This window comes from Phyllobates terribilis, unplaced genomic scaffold (assembly GCF_046119375.1).
Source record: "Phyllobates terribilis strain yellow unplaced genomic scaffold, ASM4611937v1 Scaffold_47__1_contigs__length_9908305, whole genome shotgun sequence".
Lineage (NCBI taxonomy): Eukaryota > Metazoa > Chordata > Amphibia > Anura > Dendrobatidae > Phyllobates > Phyllobates terribilis.
Window position 1 is genome coordinate 3,254,408 of NW_027362807.1, and position 19,032 is coordinate 3,273,439.

The window sequence follows — 19,032 nt, forward strand, 5'->3', positions numbered from 1 at the left end:
ACATTGTTAGACTTAAAAGGTACTGGGAGGGAAAGCAAACTGACCGGGAGGATAGTTTCACCTTTGTGGTGAAGCTTACAAAATTTGTCCTCACCAACTGTATATGTAAAACCCGTCCATTTATAATGACCACGGACAAGATAAAGATTCCCAACTCACATCATGACCACAAGATCCCAGCTACTTTCAGCTGCATCACAACTAATGTAATGTACTTAATTATATGTAGCAAATGTCCAACTGGGGGTCTGTATGTAGGAAAGACAGGGCAAAAAATTAAAACAAGGATGAATTCTCATCGCCACCCAAAAAAAGAAAAAAAGAATAGATCTACTTGTGTCCACACATATTTACGGCCACAACTGCTTATCCCTTTCCGAAACTGATAGTTCTGCTTCACGTCACTTGTCTTATTTATTGCATTATTGCTGTGCCCTCTTGTGTATAAATATGTGACTCTTCAGATTTTGTGTTATACTATGTCTGCTGAAGAGATCTGAGTAGTCTCGAAAGCTTACTGACTAATGGCTAACTGAAAAGATTGTATCAACCACTGAGGACTCTCAAATTTTAATGTTTTTCTCCAAACAGCAATTTTAAGATCTCTCCACAGGTGTTCAATGGGATTTAGATCCGGATTCATTGCTAATCAGAACTGTCCAGCACTTTGTTTCCATCCATTTTCTGGGTGCTTCTTGAAGTATGTTTGGGGTCATTGTCATGCTGGAAGACCCATGACCTAGCACGCAAACCCAACTTTCTGACACTAGGCACTACATTGTTCCCCAAAATCCTTTGCTAATCTTCAGATTTCATGATTCCTTGCACACAGTCAAGGTACCTGACCAGAGGCAGCAAAACAACCCCAAAACCTCTTTGAAGCTCCACCATATTTGACTGTATGTGTTGTAAATTTATTGATTATGTTGCGCAAGTTGGACAGAGGAACATCCGGATCTCAAAAGATGGACTTATAACCTTGAAATTATTGATATTTTTCAACAATTTTGGTTCTCAAGTCCTCAGACACTTCTCTTCTTCTTTTTCTGTTTTCTCCATGCTTAGTGTGCCACACATATGCACACAATGCAAAGATTGAATCAACTTCTCCCTTTTTTATCTGGTTTTAGTTGTTATTTTCATATTGCCCACACCTGTTACTTGCCACAATTGCATTTGAACAAGCTTCACATGCTTGAAATAAAGTTGTTTACCCACAATTTTGGCAAGGTGTCAATAATTTTGTCCGACCTATTTTATGTGGGTTTGTGTGAAATTATGTTCAATTTGCCTTTTTTTTCTCTGTTTTCTTGTGCTGTTTCAATACACGCTAAGGAAATAAACGTGTATAATAAAACATGTAATTGCAATAATTTTCTGGGAGAATTACTTCATTTTCTGGAACAATTTCAAGAGAGCCAACACTTTTGACCATGACTTGTTTTTGTTGCTTTTTTAATTTGTTGAAGCATATCATCCTCTACGTGTTCAGCTATATTAGGAGGCTTCTAGCAAAGTCCAATTAGCAGCTTTCCATTATTGCCATTCCATGTACATTACCCATACTGATTTTACATCAGGGATGTAAAGGTCAAAACATGCAGAGGGCCAAAATGAAAAACTTGGATAAAGTTGTGGACCAACCAGTATACAGTATAATGGGCCCCACATAGTCCTCCATACAGAATAATGGGCCCCACAAAGTCCTCCATTCACAATAATAGCCCCACATAGGTGTGGTGGTTCTGGTGTCGTGGGTCAAATATAATCACCAAGAGTTGGGCATGTGTGCTGTACATTGTCGAAGCTGCCCCCCATGTCGTCATTGAGCTTGAGGTCTTAAGTTGGTTTTAACGAAAATACACACCCGTCTACCTATTTTTCTTTCCTATCCGTTTGAATGTAGTGTAACCCTCTATGTTTGACTCCAAGTCATGGCTTTCATCCAACCAGGTTTCTGTAATCTGTGGCTGACCTAAGAGTCTCTGATTCATTCATTTTGTTTTCAAGACTTCTTTCATTTGCCTGCAGACATTTAATACTATTAGCACATTTATTACTGTTACTCTCCTCCTTACTTTCCTTGAATGTCTCACTCTCTGTCTATTCTACCTCCTTATTTGCACGGCTAACCTCTCTCCCCCAGATTCTAGTTTGAAAGCTCCTCCATCCATCTGACCATTTTTTTCCCCAGCACATCTGCATTCTCCCCATTGAGGTGCAGCCTGTAGTCGACAGAGAAGTCATCCAAGTTCTCCATGAACCCAAACCCTTTCTTCCTGACAATTATCTCCTTAAGTTCCCGCTGACTTTCTAGTGACGTAGTGGAATCAGCAGTATTTCTGAAGACACCACCTGTACTTCAGCTTCTCTCCTAATTCCCTGTAATCATTTTTAAAGACCTTTCACCTCCCTCTAACTTTGTCATTGGTACCAACGTGTACCATGACTACTGGGTTTTCCCCAGTCCCACCCAATAATGTGTCTATCTGATCTTATGAAGATCCCCCTGTTAGGTGCACACATAATGCGTGTGTTCTCGTCTGAGTTGTCTGCCGCCAAATTGTATATAGGATCTATACGGTCGGAGAAATCACAAATGAACACTGAGTAGTGTCTCAAATAGGCTTTTTATAGGAAAAATCAGGTCCCTTTCCACACATTACCTCATTGCCTTATCTCATAATTATGGCTGACATCTGTCGCTAATGGGTCATTATTTTAATGTGTAAACAATTAAGTCAAGCTGACTCTCAATTAAATCAGTTAAGTCCGTCTTGCATGTAAGGTTCAAAGGTCAATCAGTATAGTCACTTATCTTTTATTATTCTGTAATTTTCCTAAAAGTAATAGAGATCATTAGCAAGCTCTTATTATCAGATTAATATGTTAGTCAATAATTATTAGGGATTTTCCATAATTTCATGTTCCACGTAGTATGTGGATCTTTGATCAATATGAGGTTATTGGTACAATGTGGTACGGGCAGGAGGAGGGAATTTTGGATTGTCTGCAATTCTTAATACATACTATTTTCATATAACTTCCATAATCATACATTTATTTATCCATAACACCCCAAATTAATTTAGGAATTATCTTAAGGACCATAATCTTTCCACTTGAAGAGATAATGCAGACGGTACCTGACCCACCTGGAACCAAGAATTCGCCTTACCTCATCCTCCCGATACCCTTCCAAATCCACCTCAATTATGTCTTGAGGTCCCCTCAAATTTTTTTAAAAGAGAAGAATGGAAATGATTATTGATTTTCCAGGCAATAGGAAGTTGCAACTTAACTGTCACAGGATTTAAAATTTTAATAATTTTATAAGGACCTACAAATTTAGGTGCAAACTTTCTAGATATTATCTTTAAGCGCAGATTTTTTGAGGACAACCACACAAAATCCCCCACCCTAAAGACAGGAGCCTTCCTATGTCTGCGGTTAGCAACTCTTTTGGTCCAGTCACTATCTACCAAAAGATACCTTTCGACCTCCCTCCAGACCTTTAAAGAGGTTGTCCACTACGATTAACAATGCCCCCATGGATTTAAATTGTGCCAACAAGTCTTTTTGTAAATACCTTGCTTGTTCTTTATTGCCTGTGAGCGGCGCTATTGCTGGCCGCTCACCAGGTATCATGTGACCCCGGCTGCAGCCGGCTCCGACATCCACTGATGTCACGTCAAGTTCCGGCTGCAGTCAGGCGTGAGCAAGTGACGCACTCCCCCTTGAGTGATGGGCTGTGGTCGTGGTTTCATCGCACATCACAGCTCAGCATCCACCTCGCGCTTTCCCTCTCTGCTTTAGTTAGGAAAGAGCAATAAAAAATTGAATTGCACTCGGACCAATGTTAATGAATGAATGACCGCTCATCTGCAATTTTTTTTAATCAGCTGAAATCGGGCTGAGAAAAAATTCACAGCATGCTGCGATTTGCCACATATCTCGGACGAGACTCGCCAATGCAAGTCAATGGGTGTGTGAAAAAAATCGCACAGCACTCAGACCATGCGAGTGCTGTCCGATTCTCACTCACCCGTCTCTTTAAAAGCCGTCAATTCATCAGCCGCATACAGTTAACAATACATCGGTGCCCAACAATTTAGAATAGAAAGAATAGCTATACACATAGAATAGATAGAAAGGTGTCAGTCATGTATATAATTAGTACAGTGACTGTTGGTTACTGTACTTGTCATTTATTGTTAAATTAAAGGATTTATTAAAAAAAAATTGGTGTGGGGCCCCCCGTAATTTTATAGTCTAGCAGAGGTTAAGCAGACAGCTGGAGCAGATTTTTGAAACCTGGGAAGGGCTTTTTGTGGGGTCTTGAAGCCTTTGTGTGGGGTCCCCCTATTTTACCAGCTAGCACAGGCTATGCAGACAGTTGGGGACTGATATTAATAGCCTAGGAAGGGATCATGAATATTGGCCCCCTCCGAGGCTAAAAACAGCAGCCCTCAGCCATCCCAGAAGTGGTGCATCCATAGGATGCACCAATTCTGCCACTTAGCCTCCGCTCTGCCCACTGCCCTGTAGCGGTGGCAGTGGGGTTATAGGGCTGGGGTTGATGTCAGCTTATAAGGCCAGCTGACATCAAGCCCAGCTTAGTAATGGAGAGGCGTCTATAAGACGCCCCCATTACTAACACCATAGTGAAAGTGATATGTGAAATAACTACACTGCTCAAAAAAATAAAGGGAACACTCCAATAACACATCCTAGATCTGAATGAATGAAATAGCATCATTGAATACTTTGTTCTGTACAAAGTTGAATGTGCTGACAACAAAATCACACAAAAATCATCAATGGAAATCAAATTTATTAACCAATGGAGGCCTGGATTTGGAGTCACCCCCAAATTTAAAGTGGAAAAACACACTACAGGCTGATCCAGCTTTGATGTAATGTCCTTAAAACAAGTCAAAATGAGGCTCAGTATTGTGTGTGGCCTCCACGTGCCTGTATGACCTCCCTACAACGCCTGGGCATGCTCCTGATGAGGTTGTGGATGGTCTCCTGTTGGATCTCCTCCCAGACCTGGACTAAAGCATCCGCCAACTCCTGGACAGTCTGTAGTGCAACGTGCACGTTGGTGGATGGAGCGAGACATGATGTCCCAGATGTGCTCAATCGGATTCAGGTCTGGGGAATGGGCGGGGCAGTCCATAGCTTCAATGCCTTTATCTTGCATGAACTGTTGACACACTTCAGCCACATGAGGTCTGGCATTGTCCTGCATTAGGAGGAACCCAGGGACAACTGCACCAGCATATGGTCTCACAAGGGGTCTGAGGATCTCATCTCGGTACCTAATGACAGTCAGGCTACCTCTGGCGAGCACATAGAGGGCTGTGTGGCCCTCCAAAGAAATGCCACACCACACCATTACTGACCCACTGACAAACCGGTCATGCTGAAGGATGTTGCAGGCAGCAGATCGCTCTCCACGGCGTCTCCAGACTCTGTCACATGTGCTCAGTGTGAACCTGCTTTCATCTGTGAAGAGCACAGGGCGCGAGTGGCGACTTTGCCAATCCTGGTGTTCTGTGGCAAATGCCAAGCGTCCTGCACGGTGTTGGGCTGTGAGCACAACCCCCATCTGTGGACATCGGGCCTTATACCACCCTCATGGAGTCGGTTTCTAACCGTTTGTGCTGACACAGGCACATTTGTGGCCTGCTGGAGGTCATTTTGCAGGACTCTGGCAGTGCTCCTCCTGTTCCTCCTGGCACAAAGGAGGAGGAAACGGTCCTACTGCTGGGTTGTTGCACTCCTATAGCTTCCTCCACATCTTCTGGTATCTGCTCCATGCTCTGGACACTGTGCTGACAGACACAGCTACCCTTCTTGCCACAGCTCGCACTGATGTGCCATCCTGGGTGAACTGCACTACCTGAGCAACTTCTGTGGGTTGTACTGTAGACACCGCCTCATGCTACTGTACCTGTAGGGGTGAGAGCAATGGCAAAATGAAAAAGTGACCAAAACAACAGCCCAAAAGGATGAGAACAGAGAAATGGTCTGTGGTCACCACCTACAGAACCACCCCTTTATAGGGGGTATCTTGCTAATTGCCCATCATTTCTACCAGTTGTCTGTTCAATTTGCACAACAGCAGGAGAAATTGATTCAGTGTTGCTTCATAAATGGACAGGTAGATTTCACAGAAGTGTTATTGACTTGGAGTTAAATTGTGTTGTTTAAGTGTTCCCTTTATTTTTTTGAGCAGTGTACAACAACACCATGAATAAAATATTTTATTTGAAATAAACACAGAGACCTTTTATTGTTATAAAGTAAACCCTACTTACCTTAATGCCCATTCCAGATGAAGCCAATGTCCCCTGCAATGAAAGTTAAATAATAAAGCAACCTCATCCTTACCTAACTAGAAACACTAGCGATCTTAGGCCATGGTCCCACTATCAGTATTCTGTCAGTATTTTTTCTCAGGAGTGAGACAAAATGAGGTGAGGAACAATCAGAGAAAAGGTATAATAGAAACAAGTCACCAATTCCTGCATTTATCCCCCATTGCTGAGAAAAAATACTGACCGAATACTGATAGTGGGACCGGGGCCTTAGAATAAAAAACTGCATTGTATTGACATCAGCGGTATAGATTTGAGTAACTAACTCAAAAACGAGGAATAAAGTGCAGATTTTTGGGGGGCACATGATACAATATATACAGTTGAAATCAGAAGTTTACATACACTATATAAAAAGACACATATGCATGTTTTTCTCAATATCTGGCATGAAATAAAAATAAACCCTTCCCATTTTAGGTCAATTAGGATTATCATAATTTTTTATATTTGCCAAATGCCAGAATAATGAGAGAGAGAGAATGTTTTTAAGGCATTTTTATTACTTAATGCAAAGTCAAAAGTTTCCATACATTTCATTAGTATTTGTTGCCATTGCCCTTAAACTGAATGACTTGGGTCAAACGTTTGGGATATCCTTCCACAAGCTTCTCACAATAGTTGGTCAGAATTTGGGCCCATTTCTCCTAACAAAACTGGTGTAACTGATCCAGGTTTGTAGGTTACCTTACTTGCACCTGCCTTTTCAGCTTTGCCCATAAATTTTTAATAGGATTGAGATCAGGACTTTGTGATGGCCACTCCAAAACATTGAATTTGTTATCCTTAAGCCACTTTGTTACCATTTTGGCAGTATGCTTCGTGTCATTGTCCATTTGGAAGACCCATTTCCGCCCAAGTTTTAACTTCCTGGCTGATGTTTTGAGATGTTGCTTCAGTATTGCCACATAATCTTCTTTGTTAATGATGCCATCTATTTTGTGAAGTGCACTAGTCCCTCCTGCAGCAAAACAACCCCACAACATGATGCTGCCCCCCTATGTTTCACAGTTGGCATGGCGTTCTTAAGCTTCCAAGCTTCTCCCTTTTTCCTCCCAACGTAACAATAGTCATTATGCCAAAAAAGTTGAATTTTAGTTTCATCAGACCACAGGACGTCTCCAAAAATTAAGGTCTTTGTTCCTGTGTGCATTTACAAACATTAATCTGGCTTTTTTATGTTTCATTTGGAGTAATGGCTTCTTCCTGGCAGAGTGGCCTTTCAGCCCATGTTGATATAGTACTCGTTTCACTGTGGATATTGACACAATCTTACCAGCTTCCGCCATCATCTTCACAAGGTCTTTTGCTTTGGTCCTTGGGTTGATATGTACATGTCGGACTAAAGCACGTTCATCTCTGGGACACAGAACCCATCTCCTTTCTGAGCGGTATGATGGCTGGACATTCCCATCTTGTTTATACTTGCGTATAATTGTTTGTACAGATGAACGAGGCACCTTCAGGTATCTTGAAATTGTACCCAAGGATGAGCCAGACAAGTGCAAGTCCACAATTCTCTTTCTGGTATCTTGGCTGATTTCTTTAGACTTTCCCATGATGCTGCACAAAGAAGCAGTGTGTTTCAGGTGTGCATTAAAATACATCCACAGGTGTGTCTGAGAAGCTTCCAAACACATGACATTGTTACGGATCCGGGTGGTGGAACCTCTGTGCTGGGATGCAAGAAGGGACCAGAGGGGCGTAACTAAGTGCCTACTCTGACCGACCCTGGTCGCACGGCGGCTTAGTTGACTCCGTGCACCAAGGAGGGACCGGGCAGGTGGACCAGGTACCACACTGGGACCGACCTTGTGTGAGAACAGGCGACTCCCACGGGTCAGATGGCTGAAGCTGACAGGTACAGCGGGAGAGCACGGCAGGTAGCCTGACGGGTGATCCGGGTTGGCAAAAAGGCGGGCACGGCAGGTAGCCAGACGGGTGATCCGGGTAGACAGGTTGGCGGGACACGGCTGACAGACAGGCTGGCGGGCACAGCTGACAGGCTGGCGGGACACGGTTGACAGACAGGCTGGCATGCACGGCTAACAGACAGGTTGGCGGGCACTGGAACCTGAGGGCTGAGGAGAGTGTTAGCACACAAACAACAAACTAGCACAGGCACCTCCAAACCCCTTCCAATCCACAAGAAAGAAAGTCTTTCCTCTTACCCTCTTGATGGCCAAAATGTTCTCTACCTCAAAGACGTCCTCAGCGGAGACTGGAGCTGGAGCGGTACCTGGATCATCAGAGAAAGAATTAAGGACAACAGGTTTGAGGATAGACACATGAAATGAGTTGGGAATCCGTAAGGAGGCCGGGAGTTTCAGCTTGTAAGCCACTGGATTTATTTGGTTCTGAATCTCGACCGGACCGATGAACCGTGGACCCAACTTATATAATGGTATCTTGAGACGGACATATTTGGAGAAAAGCCAGACCTTGTCTCCCAGACGGAATTGAGGCGGATCCAGACGTCTCTTATCAGCATGCTTCTTCATCCGCTCGGAGGACTGAAGAAGCGCAGATCTAGTGTCTTCCCAAATAACAGAAAATTCACTGACGAGAGACTCCGTGGCAGGATTGTCCACTGCAGTGGAGACGGGAAACGGAATCCGGGGGTGTTGACTGTAGACCACAAAAAATGGAGACTTAGCAGAGGACTCACTCACATGGTTGTTATAGGAAAACTCGGACCAAGGCAGGAGCTCAACCCAATCGCTATTGTGAGCGTTGACAAAGTGCCGAAGAAAGCTGGTAAGGATCTGATTGATACTTTCCACTTGACTGAGGATGATAGGCAGAAGAGAAATCCAAAGAGACATCCAGCAGCTTGCACGTGGCTCTCCAAAAGCGAGAAGTGAACTGAACTCCTCGGTCCGAGACAATGTGGAGGGGTAAGCCATGGAGACGGAAGATTTGACGGATGAAGTCCTTAGCCAGCACAGGTGCAGACGGAAGACCAGGCAGAGGGATGAAGTGAGCCATCTTGGAGAAGCGGTTGGCGACCACCCAAATGACTGTACAACTGGCCGATACAGGGAGATCCGTGATGAAATCCATTGCAATCTGTTGCCACGGAGCGGAAGGCACGGGAAGAGGAAGGAGGTGACCGGCTGTAAGGTGCCTAGGTATCTTGTTACGGGCACAAGAGGAACAAGTCGAGACAAAATCCGCAACATCCTTGCGCAGGGTGGGCCACCAATAGTGCTGGGCAATGAGCAGAAGTGTCTTCCTCTGGCCGGCATGGCCAGCCAGTTTGGATGAATGGCCCCAGAGTAAGACCCTCTTCCGATCTTGAGCCGCTACAAAGGTCTTACCAGTAGGTAGATGGAGGGATCAATGATGTGTAGAGGCTCCTCCTCCAGTTCGGAAGACAAAAAAGAGCGGGATAGAGCATCGGCTTTAATGTTCTTGTCTGCCGGGCGGTAATGGAGATTGAAGCAGAATCGAGCAAAGAACAAAAACCATCTGGCCTGACGAGGGTTAAGTCTCTGGGCGGTCTGCAAATATGTGAGGTTTTTATGGTTAGTGTAGATGACCACCGGGTGCAGAGCCCCCTCAAGCAAGTAGCGCCACTCCTCCACAGTTCTCGATCTTCTATGGAGTAATTAGGCTCGGCCGGAGAGAAGAGTTTGGAGAAGCCGCAGGTCACCATTCGCCCGGACGAGGATTTCTGGGTGAGCAATGCTCCGGCTCGGGAGGAAGAGGCATCAACCTCCAGGAAGAACTGTTTATGGCCATCAGGACGGTGTAGCACAGGAGCTGAGGAGAAGGCTTGCTTAAGAGAGATAAAGGCATTCTCTGACTCAGGAGACCACTCCCTGGGATTTGCTCCCTTACGGGTAAGAGCAGAGATCGGAGCTGTCCGGGAGGAGAAATGAGGAATGGAGAGGGGGTAATAGTTAGTGAATCCCAGAAACTGCTGAATAACCTTCAACCCCTCTGGTCGGGGCCACTTTAAGACAGCAGACATGTTCTCGGGATCCATCCACAGTCTGGTCTCCGAGTTGATATACCCCAGAAATGGCTGGGAGGTCTGCTCAAAGAGGCATTTCTCATACTTAGCATACAGGCGATTCTTCCCGAGCCTCAGCAGTACCTGACGAACATCCCTCCGGTGAGAGGGCAGATTAGGGGAGAACACCAAGATATCGTCCAGGTACACCACCACGCAGGAATACAGGAGATCTCGAAAGATATAGTTTACTAACTCCTGGAAGATGGCTGGAGCATTACAGAGACCGAAGGGCATCACGCGGTACTCGTAGTGACGATCCCGGGTGTTGAATGCAGTCTTCCACTTGTCTCCCTGGCGTATCCGGACCAGATTGTACGCCCCACGCAGGTCGAGTTTAGTGAAGACCTTTGCGCCCTTTAGGCGGTCAAACAGCTCCAAGATGAGTGGCAGGGGGTACTTATTCTTGAAGGTAATCTGGTTGAGGCCCCTATAGTCGATACAAGGACGAAGAGAGCCGTTCTTCTTCTTGACGAAGAATAATCCTGCTCCAGCCGGAGAGGTGGATTTCTGGATAAATCCCCTAGCAAGATTTTCTTCGATATATTCAGACATGGCACGGGTCTCGGCCAGTGACAAGGGGTAGATTCGCCCGCGAGGAGGTGAAGCACTAGGTATTAGATCGATGGGGCAATCATACGGCCTATGAGGTTGTAGTGTCTCTGCCTCCTTTTTATTAAAAACATCCGCATAGGACCAGTAGGGTGCTGGCAGGCCAGGTAGGTTAGCCGGAGTAGACAGGGGTTGAGCAGGACGAACTGGAACCAGACAGGTCTTATGGCGTTCCTGACCCCAAAGGAGCACCTCTCCCGAGCTCCAGTTCAGGACGGGCTCATGTCTTTGTAACCAAGGCAGGCCAAGCAAGATGGGATGAGAGAGACCGGACAGTACGTAAAAGGAGATCTTCTCAGAGTGCAGCATTCCCACCTGAAGAGTTACCGGCTCAGTGACCAGCAAGATGGTTTCAGGGAGAAGGTTTCCATCCACAGAGGAGACTGCTAAAGTGTCCGCCAGACGTATGGTAGGAATCTGAAAATGCTCCGCAACGGCCTGTTGGATGAGATTCCCAGCAGCTCCGGAATCAAGATGGGTAGTCTCAAAAAAGCGGGTCTCACCACTGGTAACGGAAACGGACAGAGTCAAGGGCAGAGAGGAAAAATTCTTGCCTAAGATGACCTCTCCGAGCAGTTCTAGACACTGGAGTTTCCCGGTCTCACTGGGCAAGAGCGGATAAGATGCTCATTATTGCCACAATAGAAGCAACTCCCCTCAGCACGACGGGTCTCCTGGTGAGACTTGACCATCTTGACTTGGTCAATTTGCATCGGCTCTGGAGAAGACACCCGGGGGAGTGCAGGTTGCGAGACTGGACTTTGGATGACGGGAGCGAGGCGCGGAGGTTTCCTCTCACGGTTCATCTCCTTAGCGCGTTCCAGGAAAAGAATGTCAGTCTGGGTAGCTAATAACACCGGGTCGTCCAGGGAGGGAGATATGTCACGACCGGCTAGCTCATCCTTGATCCGTCCGGAAAGGCCCTCCCAAAAGGTGGACACCAGGGCCTCATTACTCCAGGCAAGTTCAGATGCGAGGGTTCGGAAATGTACGGCATACTGGCCCACAGTGAGACTCCCTTGGCAGAGTCGGAGAAGTGAGGAGGCAGTAGGAGATTTTCGTCCAGGCTCATCGAACACCTTCCAGAAGGCCGCGAGGAAAGCCTGAAGATCGGACACCAGAGGATCCCCTCTCTCCCACAAAGGGTTAAGCCACACCAACGCCTCTCCAGTGAGGTGAGACATGATGAACGCCACCTTGGCCCTGTCGGAGGTGAACTGGTGTGTCAGGAGTTCAAAGTGCAGCGTGCACTGATTTATGAAGCCCTGACATAGTACGGGATCACCACCAAAACGTGGAGGCGCAGAGAGCCAGGGTCCACAGCGCCCAGGGTTGAGGTGCCGCTGGAGCGGGTGCCGCTTGGATAGAGGTGGACAAAGTAGGGGTGGACAGCGCGTCCAGATGGGAGTTGACTGTCCGCAGATAGGACAGGATAGTATCCTGTTGGTACAGGTCAGAGAGCAAAGGAGCCTGGGAGCCACCGGGTTTCATGGCCTGTGCAAACTGTTACGGATCCGGGTGGTGAAACCTCTATGCTGGGATGCAAGGAGGGACCAAAGGGGCGTAACTAAGTGCCTACTCGGACCGACCCTGGTCGCACGGCGGCCTAGTCGACTCCGTGAACCAAGAAGGGACCGGGTAGGTGGACCAGGTGCCACACTGGGACCGACCTTGTGTGAGAGCAGGCGACTCCCACGGGTCAGATGGCTGAAGCTGACAGGTACAGCGGGAGAGCACGGCAGGTAACCTGACAGGTGATCCGGGTTGGCAAGCAGGCGGGCACGGCAGGTAGCCAGATGGGTGATCTGGGTTGGCGAGCAGGCGGGCACGGCAGGTGGCCTGACAGGTGATCCGGGTAGACAGGCTGGCGGGCACGGCTGACAGACAGGCTGGCGGGCACGGCTGCTAGACAGGCTGGCGGGCACGGTTGACAGACAGGCTGGCGTGCAGGACTGACAGGCAGCGGGACCTGAGGGCTGAGGACAGTGTTAGCACACAAACAACAACCTTGCACAGGCACCTCCATTTTGGAGGAGGTGCTTTATATAGGAATGGTCCTTCGGCAAATGGCCGGGGACTCTTTAGGACGGCGCTCGCGGCCTAAGCACAGTGCCCGGGAAGCTGTGCGCGGTGCGTGGAACAGCAGCAGCAGGTGCAGGGGAGCTGGAGGATGCCGGACCGGGACTGTGGCGGTGAGGGAAACGGCATCTCTGCCCGCCAGGAGGCTCCGCTCCATACACCTCGTACACATACGGCTTCGCTCCATACACCTCGTCCACGCGAGGCGCGTCTCCGCTCCGTACGCCTCGTCCACGCGCGGCTCCGCTCCGTACGCCTCGTCCACGCGCGGCTCCGCTCCGTACGCCTCGTCCACGCGCGGCTCCGCTCCGTACGCCTCGTCCACGCGCGGCTCCGCTCCGTACGCCTCGTCCACGCGCGGCTCCGCTCCGTACGCCTCGTCCACGCGCGGCTCCGCTCCGTACGCCTCGTCCACGCGCGGCTCCGCTCCGTACGCCTCGTCCACGCGCGGCTCCGCTCCGTACGCCTCGTCCACGCGCGGCTCCGCTCCGTACGCCTCGTCCACGCGCGGCTCCGCTCCGTACGTCTCGTACACGCGCGGCTCCGCTCCGTACGCCTCGTACACGCGTGGCTCCGCTCCGTACGCCTCGTACACGCTCGGCTTCGCTCCGTACACCTCGTAAACACGCGGCTCCGCTCCGTACACCTCGTACACACGCGGCTCCGCTCCGTACACCTCGTACACACGCGGCTCCGCTCCGTACACCTCGTACACCCCCGCTCCGCTCCGTACACCTCGGACACACGGCTTCGCTCCGTACACCTCGGACACACGGCTTCGCTCCGTACACCTCGTACACACGGCTTCGCTCCGTACACCTCGTACACACGCGGCTCTGCTCCGTACACCTCGTACACACGTGGCTCCGCTCCGTACACCTCGTACACACGCGGCTCCGCTCCATACACCTCGTACACACGCGGCTCCGCTCCGTACACCTCATACACACGCGGCTCCGCTCCGTACACCTCGTACACACGCGGCTCTGCTCCGTACACCTCATACACGCACAGCTCCGCTCCGTACGCCTCGTACATGCACGGCTCCGCTCCGTACACCTCGTACACACGCGGCTCTGCTCCATACACCTCGTACACGCGCGGCTCTGCTCCATACACCTCGTACACGCGCGGCTCCGCTCCATACACCTCGTACACGCGCGGCTCCGCTCCGTACGCCTCGTACATGCGCGGCTCCGCTCCGTACGCCTCGTACATGCGCGGCTCCGCTCACCTCGTACACACACGGCTCTGCTCCGTACACCTCATACACACACGGCTCCGCTCCGTACACCTCGTACACACACGGCTCCGCTCCGTACACCTCGTACACACACGGCTCTGCTCCGTACACCTCATACACACACGGCTCCGCTCCGTACACCTCGTACACACGGCTTCGCTCCGTACACCTCGTACACACGCGGCTCTGCTCCGTACACCTCGTACACACGTGGCTCCGCTCCGTACACCTCGTACACACGCGGCTCCGCTCCATACACCTCGTACACACGCGGCTCCGCTCCGTACACCTCATACACACGCGGCTCCGCTCCGTACACCTCGTACACACGCGGCTCTGCTCCGTACACCTCATACACGCACAGCTCCGCTCCGTACGCCTCGTACATGCACGGCTCCGCTCCGTACACCTCGTACACACGCGGCTCTGCTCCATACACCTCGTACACGCGCGGCTCTGCTCCATACACCTCGTACACGCGCGGCTCCGCTCCATACACCTCGTACACGCGCGGCTCCGCTCCGTACGCCTCGTACATGCGCGGCTCCGCTCCGTACGCCTCGTACATGCGCGGCTCCGCTCACCTCGTACACACACGGCTCTGCTCCGTACACCTCATACACACACGGCTCCGCTCCGTACACCTCGTACACACACGGCTCCGCTCCGTACACCTCGTACACACACGGCTCTGCTCCGTACACCTCATACACACACGGCTCCGCTCCGTACACCTCGTACACACACGGCTCCGCTCCGTACACCTCGTACACACACGGCTCTGCTCCGTACACCTCATACACACACGGCTCCGCTCCGTACACCTCGTACACACACGGCTCCGCTCCGTACACCTCGTACACACGCGGCTCTGCTCCGTACACCTCGTACACACACGGCTCTGCTCCGTACACCTCGTACACACACGGCTCCGCTCCGTACACCTCGTACACACACGGCTCCGCTCCGTACACCTCGTACACACACGGCTCTGCTCCGTACACCTCGTACACACGCGGCTCTGCTCCGTACACCTCGTACACACGCGGCTCCGCTCCATACACCTCGCACACACGCGGCTCCGCTCCGTACACCTCGTACACGCGCAGCTCTGCTCCGTACACCTTGTACACACACGGCTCCGCTCCGTACACCTCGTACACACGCGGCTCCGCTCCGTACACCTCGTACACACGCGGCTCTGCTACATCCACACTGTAAACCCCTCCTGACCCCACACATAAACTTCAGCTCATCCAGCACCATGACAACCAGCACAGCAGAGTCCTGCATCCACTGAGGCCCCTGATCATGTGACCCCTGACTCCTCCCCTCCTGTGACCTCATCACAGCTCCTGTGCGCACAGAGCAGCCATATATGTGGTGGCGGCTCTGCAGGTGGAGGTATGTGGAGACCCCATTACTGGGCGCAGGGGGCATTAACCCCTTCAGCACGGAGACTCTTTTGGGGTCTTGTGTTGCCCCTTTATAAGAATCATAAGGTTTTTGTTCTGTTTCCTGTAATAGATACATACGACCCAACTATGGAGGCAGGAAGGCAGGAAACGTATTGTTCTCATAGTACAGGACCCCTTTACTGCCCCCCACAGTGTAATGCCACCATTATGCCCCTTATACAGGATGTATGATGCCCCCCACAGTGTAATGCCCCCATTATGCCCCTTATGCAGTATGCATGATGCCCCCATGATACCCCTTATACAGTATGTGTGATGCCCCCCACACAGTGTCATGCCCCCATTATGCCCCTTATGCTGGATGTATGATGCCCCCACAGTGTAATGCCCCCATTATGCCCCTTATGCTGGATGTATGATGCCCCCACACAGTGTAATGCCCCCATTATGCCCCTTATGCAGTATGTATGATGCCCCCCCACAGTGTAATGCCCCCATTATGCCCGTTATGCAGTATGTATGATGCCCCCACAGTGTAATGCCCCCATTATGCCCCTTATGCTGGATGTATGATGCCCCCACACAGTGTAATGCCCCCATTATGCCCCTTATGCAGTATGTATGATGCCCCCACACAGTGTAATGCCCGTTATGTAGTATGCATGATGCCCCCACACAGTGTAATGCCCCCATTATGCCCCTTATGCAGGATGTATGATGCCCCCCACACAGTGTAATGCCCCTATTATACCCTTTATGCAGGATGTATGATGCCCCCCACACAGTGTAATGCCCCCATTATGCCCCTTATGCAGTATGTATGATGCCCCACACAGTGTAATGCCCCCATTATGCCCCTTATGCAGGATGTATGATGCCCCCACACAGTGCAATGCCCCCATTATGCCCCTTATGCAGGATGTATGATGCCCCCACACAGTGTAATGCCCCCATTATGCCCCTTATGCAGGATGTATGATGCCCCCACACAGTGCAATGCCCCCATTATGCCCCTTATGCAGTATGTATGATGCCCCCACACAGTATAATGTTCTCACAGTACCGCCTGAGGTCTTGCAGTTGGAATAATCCCTCTGTAAAATGTTTTTCCCTTTGCCTGCTCCCCTACATGTATACCCTCGAGCTTCTATACAGGCATGTAGGGGTGCAGGCCTTACTAGATATCGAGGCTTTGTACAGTAATATACCGCATGAGGATGGTATCAGAGGAGTAAGACATTTCTTGAAATCGAGGTCAGTAGAGTGTAGCAGACATAATGACTTCATGGAGGATCTTCTAAAATTCACTCTTACTCATAACTTCTTTCTTTTTGACAGGAAGTACTTCCACCAGCTCAGGGGTACTGCGATGGGGAGCCTCTGTGCCCCCTCGTATGCTAACTTATCCCTGGACTGGTGGAGAAAACCACAATATTCAGGGATGATCATAAGTGGTGGCATTCATATATTGGGGTATGGTACAAATATATTGACTACATTTTTATCATCTGGTCAGGGACGAGTGAACAATCTTTTGAATTTGTCAGGGAACTCAACATCCATAGAGTGGGCCTGAGATTTACATCTGAATTTTATTATTACCAGTTGCCTTTCCTGGATGTTCTAATTAAGAAAGATTGGAATGGGACCCTAGGGACACTCATCTACCATAAACCTTCAAGCACTAATAAACTATTGAAGTGGAATAGCCACCACCCCATCTCCATAAAAAGAGGAATACCCAAGGGCCAATTTTTATAGTTGAGAAGGTACTGCCATAATGTCACGGATTTTAATATACAGGCAATAGACTTGAACATCAGATTCAGGGAAAACGGGTACTCCTGGTACATTTTGGATTCCGCATCGTTTGCAGAAAAATTGGAGAGACAGACACTCCTCCATGCCTACCCAAGTGACCAAGAAAAAGATTGGACGACACGAGTAAGAAAAACTTACAACAATCAGAGTGACTGTATCTTTCATATCCTCAGAAAACACTGGGATATACTTGTGGCTGACCCTGACCTGGAGGTCCTGTGGGATCTACACCCACAATAACTTTCAGAAAGGGTCAGTCAATTAGGGATCATTTATTGCATAGTTTCTACAAAAAAAACTGCACCCAAGGGGACTTGGCTAGATAAAAGAATCTGCGGTTTCTTTAGATGTGGAGAATGTTGTACATTTAGTTGGATGAGACCATGTAAATCTTTCTCGAGTTCCTCCACGAGTAAAAACTTTTTTCAGAGGGATTATTCCAACTGTAAAACCTCAGAACTTGTATATATGGCCACATGCATCTGCCCCCTAGATTATGTAGGCAAGACCAAGAGGGAGTCTAGGAGGAGGGTGGGGGAGCATTTGGGTGATATATGCCATGGTCGGGACACCCCATTAGCGAGACACATGAACAGTGTACATCGAGGTGAAACCGGAGACATCTCCTTTTGTATCATTGAGGTGGTTAAACCCAATGTGAGAGGAGGTGACCACAATAGATGTGTCCTCAAAAAAGAAAGTGAGTGGATTTTTAGACTGGATTCACGAGCCCCTAAGGGACTGAATGAGAAAATTTCTTATGCCTGTTTCGTGTTAATGCAGCCCCATTCGGGATTACATTTTTGGATTTTATACTCTACCTATTGCTACTCAGTTCCCAGTGAATGGGGTTCACATATTGTACTTCATCGAGATATCTGAGCTTCTATATCAGAATTATTTATCAGTTATATCCTACATCTACTATTTCATAATTAAGAAGTGTGGTGTTCCTTGTGTATCTCTATGCAATAGCGGTCAAATTTGACCATTTAGGAGTATACTGTGGGCCATCATCCCATATTTTCTGTAGTGATAAAATAGATCTACATGCCTATTGCATGATGCAAGGATGTGCAATACTTGTTTTTAGTCTCCCATGATGCTGATCTCACAGATAGGATTTTTCTATGTTGGTGGTATGCAATCCAATACCATATGCGCTCCGGTGTGGAACCCATGCTTCCTGACATGCACATTCGCAGATAGGAGACCGTGATGCACTCCATCATGGAACGCACATGTCCGGCACGTTTGAGCTTCCTTCCGGCCTGTTGTTTTGTGCTGAATTGTGGGGAATACTTGAGAATTTATTTTTGTTCTGTCTTTAGTTGATCCCACTGATGCATCAGATTAGTCCTCAGAGAATTATAATTAGAGGAACCCATGGACACATTGGGATTTGTGAAGCTGACCTCCGCTCTCCTCTATTTCCTTTGAATTCATTGTGTCACT

At 48.9% G+C, this 19,032-nt stretch overlaps 1 pseudogene; it reads left to right on the top strand.

The window, feature by feature from the left end:
* LOC141191588 (uncharacterized) overlaps positions 1-19,032 on the top strand; it is a 47,488-nt pseudogene that overhangs the window by 18,113 nt on the left and 10,343 nt on the right.